Source organism: Bradysia coprophila, unplaced genomic scaffold, assembly GCF_014529535.1.
Source record: "Bradysia coprophila strain Holo2 unplaced genomic scaffold, BU_Bcop_v1 contig_232, whole genome shotgun sequence".
Classification (NCBI taxonomy): domain Eukaryota; kingdom Metazoa; phylum Arthropoda; class Insecta; order Diptera; family Sciaridae; genus Bradysia; species Bradysia coprophila.
The window spans coordinates 1,256,112-1,265,911 of NW_023503493.1; the positions used below are offsets into that span (position 1 = coordinate 1,256,112).

Consider the following 9,800-nt stretch of genomic DNA (forward strand, 5'->3'; position numbering starts at 1 on the left):
AACGATATTATCGTTTTCTTGACGATATTATCGTTTAAAAAAACGATAATATCGTTTTTTTGGACGATACTATCGTTTTTTTGATGATACTATCGTCTAAAAAACGATATTATCGTTCAAAAAACGATAATATCGTTTTTTTGACGATAATGTCGTCCTGGATGAAAATATCCGCTGGACGATATTATCGTTATTTTCTTTTTCTGAACAAATTTATCGTTATTTTGGACGATATTATCGTCCTGGGCGATAATTTTTGGTACGATATTATCGTCCTGGATGAAAATTTTTTGGGAGATAATATGGTTTTTTTGGACGATAGTATCGTCTAAAAAACGATAATATCGATTTTGATACGATACTATCGTCCAAAAAACGATATTATCGTTTTTTTGGACGATACTATCGTCTAAAAACGATATTATCGTTTTTTAGACGATAGTATCGTTTTTTAAACGATAGTATCGTCCAAAAAACGATAATATCGTTCCTGACGATATTGACGGTGTGGAAATGTCCCGCCACCTTGTTTCAAAGTGACATGTCGCTGTGGTCAACAGATTTAATGTTGCTGATACGTTTGTCGTCTCTAAAAACGTTAGATTTGATCATGACGGGTCACTGTATGCTATATGAATGCCGGATGGGTCGAGTCGTTGAATCAAATTCTTTTTTCAGAATAAATATTTTTTGCGTTTTATTAAGTTCGTTAGTTGCTTCCATACACTTTTATCTTTGATAAATTTCGTTAGCAAACGAAAAATTAACGACAGCAATGCCATCTAACAATAAAACGGTCCGGTTGGATTCCTGCAGTGGCATTGACATTGCGGCCGCGGATGTAATGGTTGTGGATTACAGGGATCGCAAGTGCACGGCGGGCAATCTTGGACAGAGCTAGGATCCGGCATCGAGACAACCGAATGAACCTGTAGATTACGATTTAAAAAGAAAGGATTTTAATATTCTGACTTTCAAGCAAATCACCCAGCAAGGGGACAGAATATTTTATGTGTCAAAATGCTACACTGTTTAATACCATTGGTACCAATCGACAATACCATCAATGGTACTAGTGGTATTAAATAGACTGGCATTTTGACACATCAAACATTCCGTTACAATGCTGGGTGCTTTGTTTCGAGTAAGTAAACGTTTTTACCAATAATGCCAGAGCGATGATCACCAGTGTATACTTCATCTTTGACTAGTTGCAATAACTTGAATATGAGATTGAACGGAAAATTGAATCAATTTATACTGAACTGAATGTACCGCTCGGAAGGGCACATTAATCATAGCTTTTATAACACTAAAGACGGATGTGCACTTCAAGGCATTGCCAGGTGACGCATTTGTGCTTTTACCAAGTTATATCTACTCAGTGAAGGATTATTTAGAAATTATGCGAATCAGTGGCATAGTGATGAATGAAAGTCGCCTCCACATTTTGCTTATTAAATTTAAATATCAACAGACGTATGTATGTACAGCGATTATACTCACACGCATTGCTTTAGCATTTATATACAGAGCGTATTTAAATGTTCATAACGGATGCTTTACAGTGTGTGAAAATGTTATTCACCTGTGGGTACGATTACTGCATCATTTAACAGGTGAAGATCAGCTGAATAATAAACAAGGTTGTGTTTGCCAAATGTAAATGATGTTCAGTAGATTAGCGCGCTTACAGTGGTCCGCTATTAGTGGTCGATAGATAATCTTTGGTAAATACCGAAAAATTCATTTTTTTTATAGATTTGGTGGGTTTTTAGTCTATTCCATTTTATTAACCTTTAACAGACGAAGTTCGGACTGTGGCAGTAAAATTATCAAATCTACTACTTCTTTCGAGAGTGTTTACAGCATTGATAGTTTCCACAACAAAGATGCGTTAACAGATGACGTGGTTAACTCAGCGGAAATTTATTTTCGACAAGAAAGTCCTTTGGAACATTTTATCGCTTCTGCGCTAGCTGTCGACTTTGATGACACTTTGTATTCTTATAAGAAAAATCAAACCTGACAAAAACACAACATTTTCGTCAAGTTGGCTATTCTTGTGAAAGAACAAAGTGTCCCAAAAAGGACAGTTCCGCGAATGGCACTATTAGGCATTTTTATCGACTGTAATGTCAAAATATTCGTAATTGGTACCACTGATTCAGTATCTCAAAGCAGTAAATGTACACACTGACAGATCAGTGCGTAAATTGACAGGTCAATACGTAAATTGACAGGTCAATACGTAAATTGACAGGTCAATACGTAAATTGACAGGTCAATACGTAAATTGACAGGTCAATACGTAAATTGACCTCGAAATTGACAGTTTAATGTGTAATTTGACAGGTTAATGTGTAAATTGACAGGTCAATGCGTAAATTGACAGGTCAATGCGTAAATTGACAGGTCAATGCGTAAATTGACAGGTCAATGCGTAAATTGACAGGTCAATGCGTAAATTGACAGGTCAATGCGTAAATTGACAGGTCAATGCGTAAATTGACAGGTCAATGCGTAAATTGACAGGTCAATGTGTAAATTGACAGGTCAATGCGTAAATTGACAGGTCAATGTGTAAATTGACAGGTAAATGTGTAATTTGACAGGTCAATGCGTAAATTGACAGGTCAATGCGTAAATTGACAGGTCAATGCGTAAATTGACAGGTCAATGCGTAAATTGACAGGTCAATGCGTAAATTGACAGGTCAATGCGTAAATTGACAGGTCAATGCGTAAATTGACAGGTCAATGCGTAAATTGACAGGTCAATGCGTAAATTGACAGGTCAATGCGTAAATTGACAGGTCAATGTGTAAATTGACAGGTCAATGCGTAAATTGACAGGTCAATGTGTAAATTGACAGGTCAATGTGTAAATTGACAGGTTAATGTGTAAATTGACAGGTCAATGCGTAAATTGACAGGTCAATGCGTAAATTGACAGGTCAATGCGTAAATTGACAGGTCAATGCGTAAATTGAGAGGTCAATGCGTAAATTGACAGGTCAATACGTAAATTGACAGATCAATACGTAAATTGACAGATCAATGCGTAAATTGACAGGTCAATGCGTAAATTGACAGGTCAATGCGTAAATTGACAGGTCAATGCGTAAATTGACAGGTCAATGCGTAAATTGGCAGGTCAATGCGTAAATTGACAGGTCAATGCGTAAATTGACAGGTCAATGCGTAAATTGACAGGTCAATGCGTAAATTGACAGGTCAATGCGTAAATTGACAGGTCAATGAGTTAATTGACAGGTAAATGCGTAAATTGACAGGTAAATGCGTAAATAGACAGGTAAATGCGTAAATAGACAGGTCAATGCGTAAATTGACAGGTCAATGCGTAAATAGACAGGTCAATGCGTAAAATGACAGGTCAATGCGTAAATTGACAGGTCAATGTGTAAATAGACAGGTCAATGCGTAAATTGACAGGTCAATGCGTAAATTGACAGGTCAATGCGTAAATAGACAGGTCAATGCGTAAAATGACAGGTCAATGCGTAAATTGACAGGTCAATGTGTAAATAGACAGGTCAATGCGTAAATTGACAGGTCAATGCGTAAATTGACAGGTCAATGCGTAAATTGACAGGTCAATGTGTAAATAGACAGGTCAATGCGTAAATTGACAGGTCAATGCGTAAATTGACAGGTCAATGCGTAAATTGACAGGTCAATGCGTAAATAGTAAATTCTATTGGTATTGTATCTGCTTCATGTAATGTGTAGTATGTTCTAGTTATGGCTGAAGATATGTTTTTGCATGAAAATATTGAATCTTTTGACTAAAATTGAGTTAATTTGTGGTGCATTTGACATTACAGTAGATAAAGTATACTTGCTAACACGTTAGTAAATGGAGGTTTTCCACACATGATATGTTGCCGAGCTTATTTCGCTCGTATCAAGTTCACAAAACAACCGCAACTAGTTAGCAAAATAACAATTTTTTTGCTTCAGTACTAGCAAGACAATAATTTTAGCGGTGCTAGTATAGTGATGCTGACTAAATGACGCAATCCGTAATAAAATCATGCACTATACTGGTACCGCTAATTAAAGCTATACGGAATGAGATAATGAAACGGTATCATAACATTTGAATTGACTCGGTTGACATTGAATATTAAATCCGCAAAAATACGCAGAAAAATGAATAAATCGATTTCGAAGATTCAATCAGGAAATTCGTGAAAGGTAAAATTCCATGATGAACGAATGCAATTCATATGTTCAATTGTAAGACGACTTTTTGAATATCGCTCTCATTCTGAGGTAATTTTCTTTCTTACATTCTCAGGATTCTGCAAAATCCAAAAGAAATTAGTTAGTTTGTTCTCTCCTAATGAGATTCGTAGGATTCTTAGAATGTAATGGAATGTAATGAAGTTAACGCTGGAATGAGATTGAAGCGAAAATTATTGAACTTTAAAATATTAGGCGTGAGTGCATGTATCTAGTCAGTGTCAGTGATATAGGCACTAACGTTATAAGATAGAATAAATTGCTAAAAAAACAAACAGAAAACCTCGACTGAAAAGAAAAATTGAAGGTTAGACGACTCTGGATAACTGTATCACAAGGTAGAACGAATCACAGAGTGATTTAGAGAATCTTATGAAAAATACCAAAGCAGCACTAAATCTGAAAAATCCCGGAATGATTTTGAAATCAGGGAAGTCTCTGAGATTTAGACATCAGAAAGGAAATTTGGATACTTGATCAGACTTTAAAACTAAAAAAAAACTTAAACCCTTGATTTATTCAGGAGATGTTTGAATTTTTGTTTTCGTAAAAACCGCTTTTTAATGAGCGTTTCCATACGAGCGGAGCGAGATCAATAAAAATCGACAATACGGTGCTAAATATACTGTTATTTTATCAGTTTGATTTTATGCAGCGTGTCACTTTAATTCGTTTATTTTTACGTTGAAATGCTAAATTTTCCATTCGTACGTCCACCATCAACCAACATGTCTATTCATCAAATGTAAATATTCACATTTGTTACAAAACGGGGTTGCATCAATCACAAACGCATATATATGTAAATAACATTGCAGATAACGTGAATAACACACGTTCAGAATTCGTGTGCATGTCATACGAATGTGTCATACATAATATGTTAAATGTGCACACAGTATGTTCATGTTCATATCACCGAAAAAGGGTGGGACATTTTCATATTGTTCATTTCGTCGAACTTGATGACATTTTCTTCCGAGTCAATAATTTTGCGATTATTTAATTGTTCGTTTTCTCATTCATGAATCGCCGAATGAATGCATTTTTAAATGTCCCTCTAATGGGTGCAATGGGTGGTTTTCCAGTCGTCACTGAATATGTCATCTTTTTATGGTTTCATCAACTGAAAAAACGAAAAGAAAAAAAAAATAGGAAAAAAGTTGAAATCAAATGGTCTAATAAACGTTTCCATTGTGGACTGGCAATGTTTCAGTTAGATGATCTGTTGAAGTTAAAATAGTAGACGCACCTGCTTGGAAATTGGTTTTTTCCTGTTGGACGTTTGTAATCTGCTTACAAACGAGTATCATAAGACATGAGTACTACGCTGCCATCTGGTAGCTCCAGAACAACTATGGATTCCATAGAACAAATTTTTGTAAGCCATATGCTGTTACAGTCTCATACTCATTTGATATTTCGGTTTTAAACGAGTATAATAAGACATGGGTACGATGCCACCCTAAGTAGCTCCAGAACAAATAAAGTTAATTCGTACTACGAGTGCAGTTTAATACTAAACGACAGTAATCATACTTCATGTAAGAACGACTCAGTTCACGAATTGTCATTAACTGATTAACTGACCCGAGTTCGTAGTTATCGTAGTTGCAGTGACGAAAAACGTCGAATAGGCACAAGATGACTTTCACATACTTTTCGTTTCTCTAGGGTCGAAAATAACTCCTCTGGCACTACCCAACTTCCATCGGATTTTTCGGTGGATTTGGGTTATTTTCGACATGAGTGAGGTGTTCTACGATTTGTTCCTAAATTTTGGGATGACAGATGATTCCTCCAGGACCACCTTGCTTCCATCGGTTGTTTTGATGAATTTGGGTTATTTTCGACATGAGTGAGGTGTTCCGAGGTTGGTTCCTAAATTTTGAGATGAGAGATGATTCCTCTGGCATTTCCTAACTTCCATCGGATTTTTCGATGGATTTGGGCTATTTTCGACATGAGTGAGGTGTTCCAAGGTTTGTTCCTAAATTTTGGGATGACAGATGATTCCTCCAGGACCACCTTGCTTCCATCGGTTGTTTTGATGAATTTGGGTTACTTTCGAAATGAGTGATGTGTTCCGAGGTTGGTTCCTAAATTTTGGGATGACAGATGATTCCTCTGACACTACCAAACTTCCATCGGATTTTTCAATTGATTTGGGTTATTTTCGACATGAGTGAGGTGTTCCGAGGTTGGTTCCTAAATTTTGAGATGAGAGATGATTCCTCTGGCATTTCCTAACTTCCATTGGATTTTTCTATGGATTTTGGTTTTCTTCGACATGAGTGAGGTGTTCCGAGGTTGGTTCTTAAATTTTGGGATGAGAGATGATTCCTCCAGGACCACCTTGCTTCCATCGGTTGTTTTGATGAATTTGGGTTACTTTCGAAATGAGTGATGTGTTCCGAGGTTGGTTCCTAAATTTTGGGATGACAGATGATTCCTCTGACACTATCAAACTTCCATCGGATTTTTCAATTGATTTGGGTTATTTTCGACATGAGTGAGGTGTTCCGAGGTTGGTTCCTAAATTTTGAGATGAGAGATGATTCCTCTGGCATTTCCTAACTTCCATTGGATTTTTCTATGGATTTTGGTTTTCTTCGACATGAATGAGGTGTTCCGAGGTTGGTTCTTAAATTTTGGGATGACAGATGATTCCTCCAGGACCACCTTGCTTCCATCGGTTGTTTTGATGAATTTGGGTTACTTTCGAAATGAGTGATGTGTTCCGAGGTTGGTTCCTAAATTTTGGGATGACAGATGATTCCTCTGGCACTACCATCGGATTTTTTGATGGATTTGGGCTATTTTCAATATAAAAAAGGTGTTCATTCATAGGTTGGGTTGGTTCCTAAATTTTCGACATGAGAGAGGTGTTCCAAGATTGGTTGCTAGATTTTGGGATTCACACTGATTTCTCTAGAATTTTTTTTAACTTCCTTAAGGTTTTTCATGTTGTCGACGTGTCATAATTACATAAGTGGTGAGATCAGTCAAAAAACCCGTGATATCGCTGAGGGTGACGCATTGTGCGCCTGTAACCAAAAGGTTTACCAACAAAAAATTGAAAGAAAAATTTTACAAAAAGGAATTTCCGTCAGAAGTGGCAGATGTTGAGGAAACTATTGCCGTTTGTGAAGCAAAATTATTTTTATAAAATTTTCTTTTAAAAACTGTTTGGATCAACTTTTTGTTGATAAAACGTTTGCGTACAGGCGCAGAATGCGTCAACCTCAGCGATATCAGTTATTCTGTAAATAATATAAAGGACTTGCGTCACATCTACCATTGAAGGGTTTTTTGGCTGATTTTTAATTTCTCGAAAATGTTGCAAATGTCTTCTCAGTCTTCGTTATCATACACAACTCTTTCAATACTGTTCACGGAGATGCAAATAAAAGTGGAAAAGGATTTCAAATATCTCGTTACTCTGTCCGTATTTGTATACACCGGTAATACCGATCATCCCTTTCGACCGATCTTTGTCGTTATAAAGACGGCGGCCTCCAACACACAGAGATCCCTTTAGAATATGTTGACTTATTATATTCGGCCGGGTTAACATTTAATCCTTTCACATTTTGTTACACTCATTTTCCGTTTATTTAAATAACAATTTCTGTAATACGGATCGGCAATAGGTTCACAAAAAAATGAGATTTTCAATTTAAAATTGAATTTTTATTTTATTTTATTTTTTTGCATGAATGGAGACGCAAAGACGTTTATGCAAGAAAGGAGTTTCACACTAAAACCATTTATTGTAAAAATAAACTATTGCATTCTGTGCCGAACGGATTTAATATTCTACAATGCACCCATAATAAGCACGGATGCATCTCTCTTGTTTGGCTTTATCCGTCCGAAGGTGTTAAAAATATCCTTAATTAACGAAATATTGGTGAAGAATAAGGATTAGAAATATAATTCTGTTTTGCTTGTCGGTTTAAAATGAACTAAACTAAACAGAATTGTAGAAATGGCAGCGTGCAGGTGTGTAACTGTCGTATTTAACTGAAATGTTAATTGCATTACAAGGATTCATCGGCATCATAAATTTTCCGTTCTGTCAAAAAAGAACTCGAAGTCAAGTTATTGGCCATTCGTGATTAAGGTTACGGATCCCGACAACGTATTTGGTTTCTCGTTATTTATTAAACCATTCAATCAAATAAAATTGGCAGCTGGTCTATCGACGATCATCTTTCCAGTCAATGAAAGTGCAGGAATGGTCAAATGCCATTACCGTTCTGGAGCACATATAGGTTTTGTAAACGCAATCATTTTCGTAGTTTTGAGGAAACATGAATTATTGGACTGGTTTTTGAGACCACACTAACAACCTTTTACGGCAGGCTGGACCACTTTAATGTAACTTCTACACCACGCCTCAAAGTATGCAAATACTCTCTGAGGAAAGTTAGGCGCATAACTGAGGTCTCGCCTAAATGTAGGCTAGACATATGCCCACAAATTTATCGTATTTGGGTCATTCAGTGTGTACGTCGTTGCAGCCACCAAATACACTGCAACTACCCAAATTACGAGGTTTAAGTGAACGTTACCAATCCGATATAAACTCTAGAAAAAGTCCATGTGGAATTGTCTGAGACAGGAATCGAGCCCAGATCATTTTCGTGGAAAGCTGCTGCGTATAAGCAAAGTATATAACCACTGAAGGTAATGCAAATGCGCAGTTACACACGAATACCTGGATTCAGGTGAATTTAGTCTCGTTATGTTACACACATTCTGATTCGTTTGCGTCAAGTGGCAGTTGGTGGTGAGAGTTGAATAATTCGATTCGATGCAAGCTGAAGTGTAACAACATTGGGCACAAGAGAATATGATGATGGCAACATTGCGGAAATGAATTCACCTGAATGTCTGGATCAGTCAAAAACACTCAAAAGAGTAAAAGTGACGCAAGTCCCTGTGCATACTTCCAAAACAACTGATATCGCTGGATGTGACGCATTCTGCGCTTGTACGCAAAAACTGTAACAGGAAAAATTTGACCAAAGAAACTCTAGAAACAAAATTTTACCAAAAAAATTTTGCGTCACAAAGTGGCAGATGATTCGGACGTATTAGGACGTATTCTTGCCTATTGTAAAAAATTTCTTAAAAGTACTTTCCTCAACATCTGCCACTTGTGACGCAAAATTTTTTTGGTAAAATTTTGTTTCTAGAATTTCTTTGGTCAAATTTTTCCTGTTACAGTTTTTGCGTACAAGCGCAGAATGCGTCATATCCAGCGATATCAGTTGTTTTGGAAGTATGCACAGGGACTTGCGTCACTTTTACTCTTTTGAGTGTTTTTGACTGATATCAGTTCTTTTGGAAGAATTGGTAGATTGAAAAATTTAAAAAATGTGAAAAATTTTAAAAAATTTGAAATTTTTTTAAAATTTTCAAAATTATAAAAATTTAAAAAATTTGAAAAATTTGAAAATTTTGAAAAATTTGAAAAATTTTGAAAAATTTGAAAAAATTGAAAATTTTGAAAAATTTAAAAAA

At 36.1% G+C, this 9,800-nt stretch overlaps 1 long non-coding RNA gene across 1 annotated transcript; it reads right to left on the minus strand.

Moving 5' to 3' along the window:
• Positions 1–669: 669 nt before the first annotated feature.
• Positions 670–1,278, minus strand: LOC119075820. The gene is made up of 2 exons (XR_005087460.1): positions 1,163–1,278; positions 670–929 (listed from the first exon to the last, which is right to left on the minus strand). It is a non-coding gene; the product is annotated as an uncharacterized LOC119075820 (long non-coding RNA).
• Positions 1,279–9,800: the final 8,522 nt, after the last annotated feature.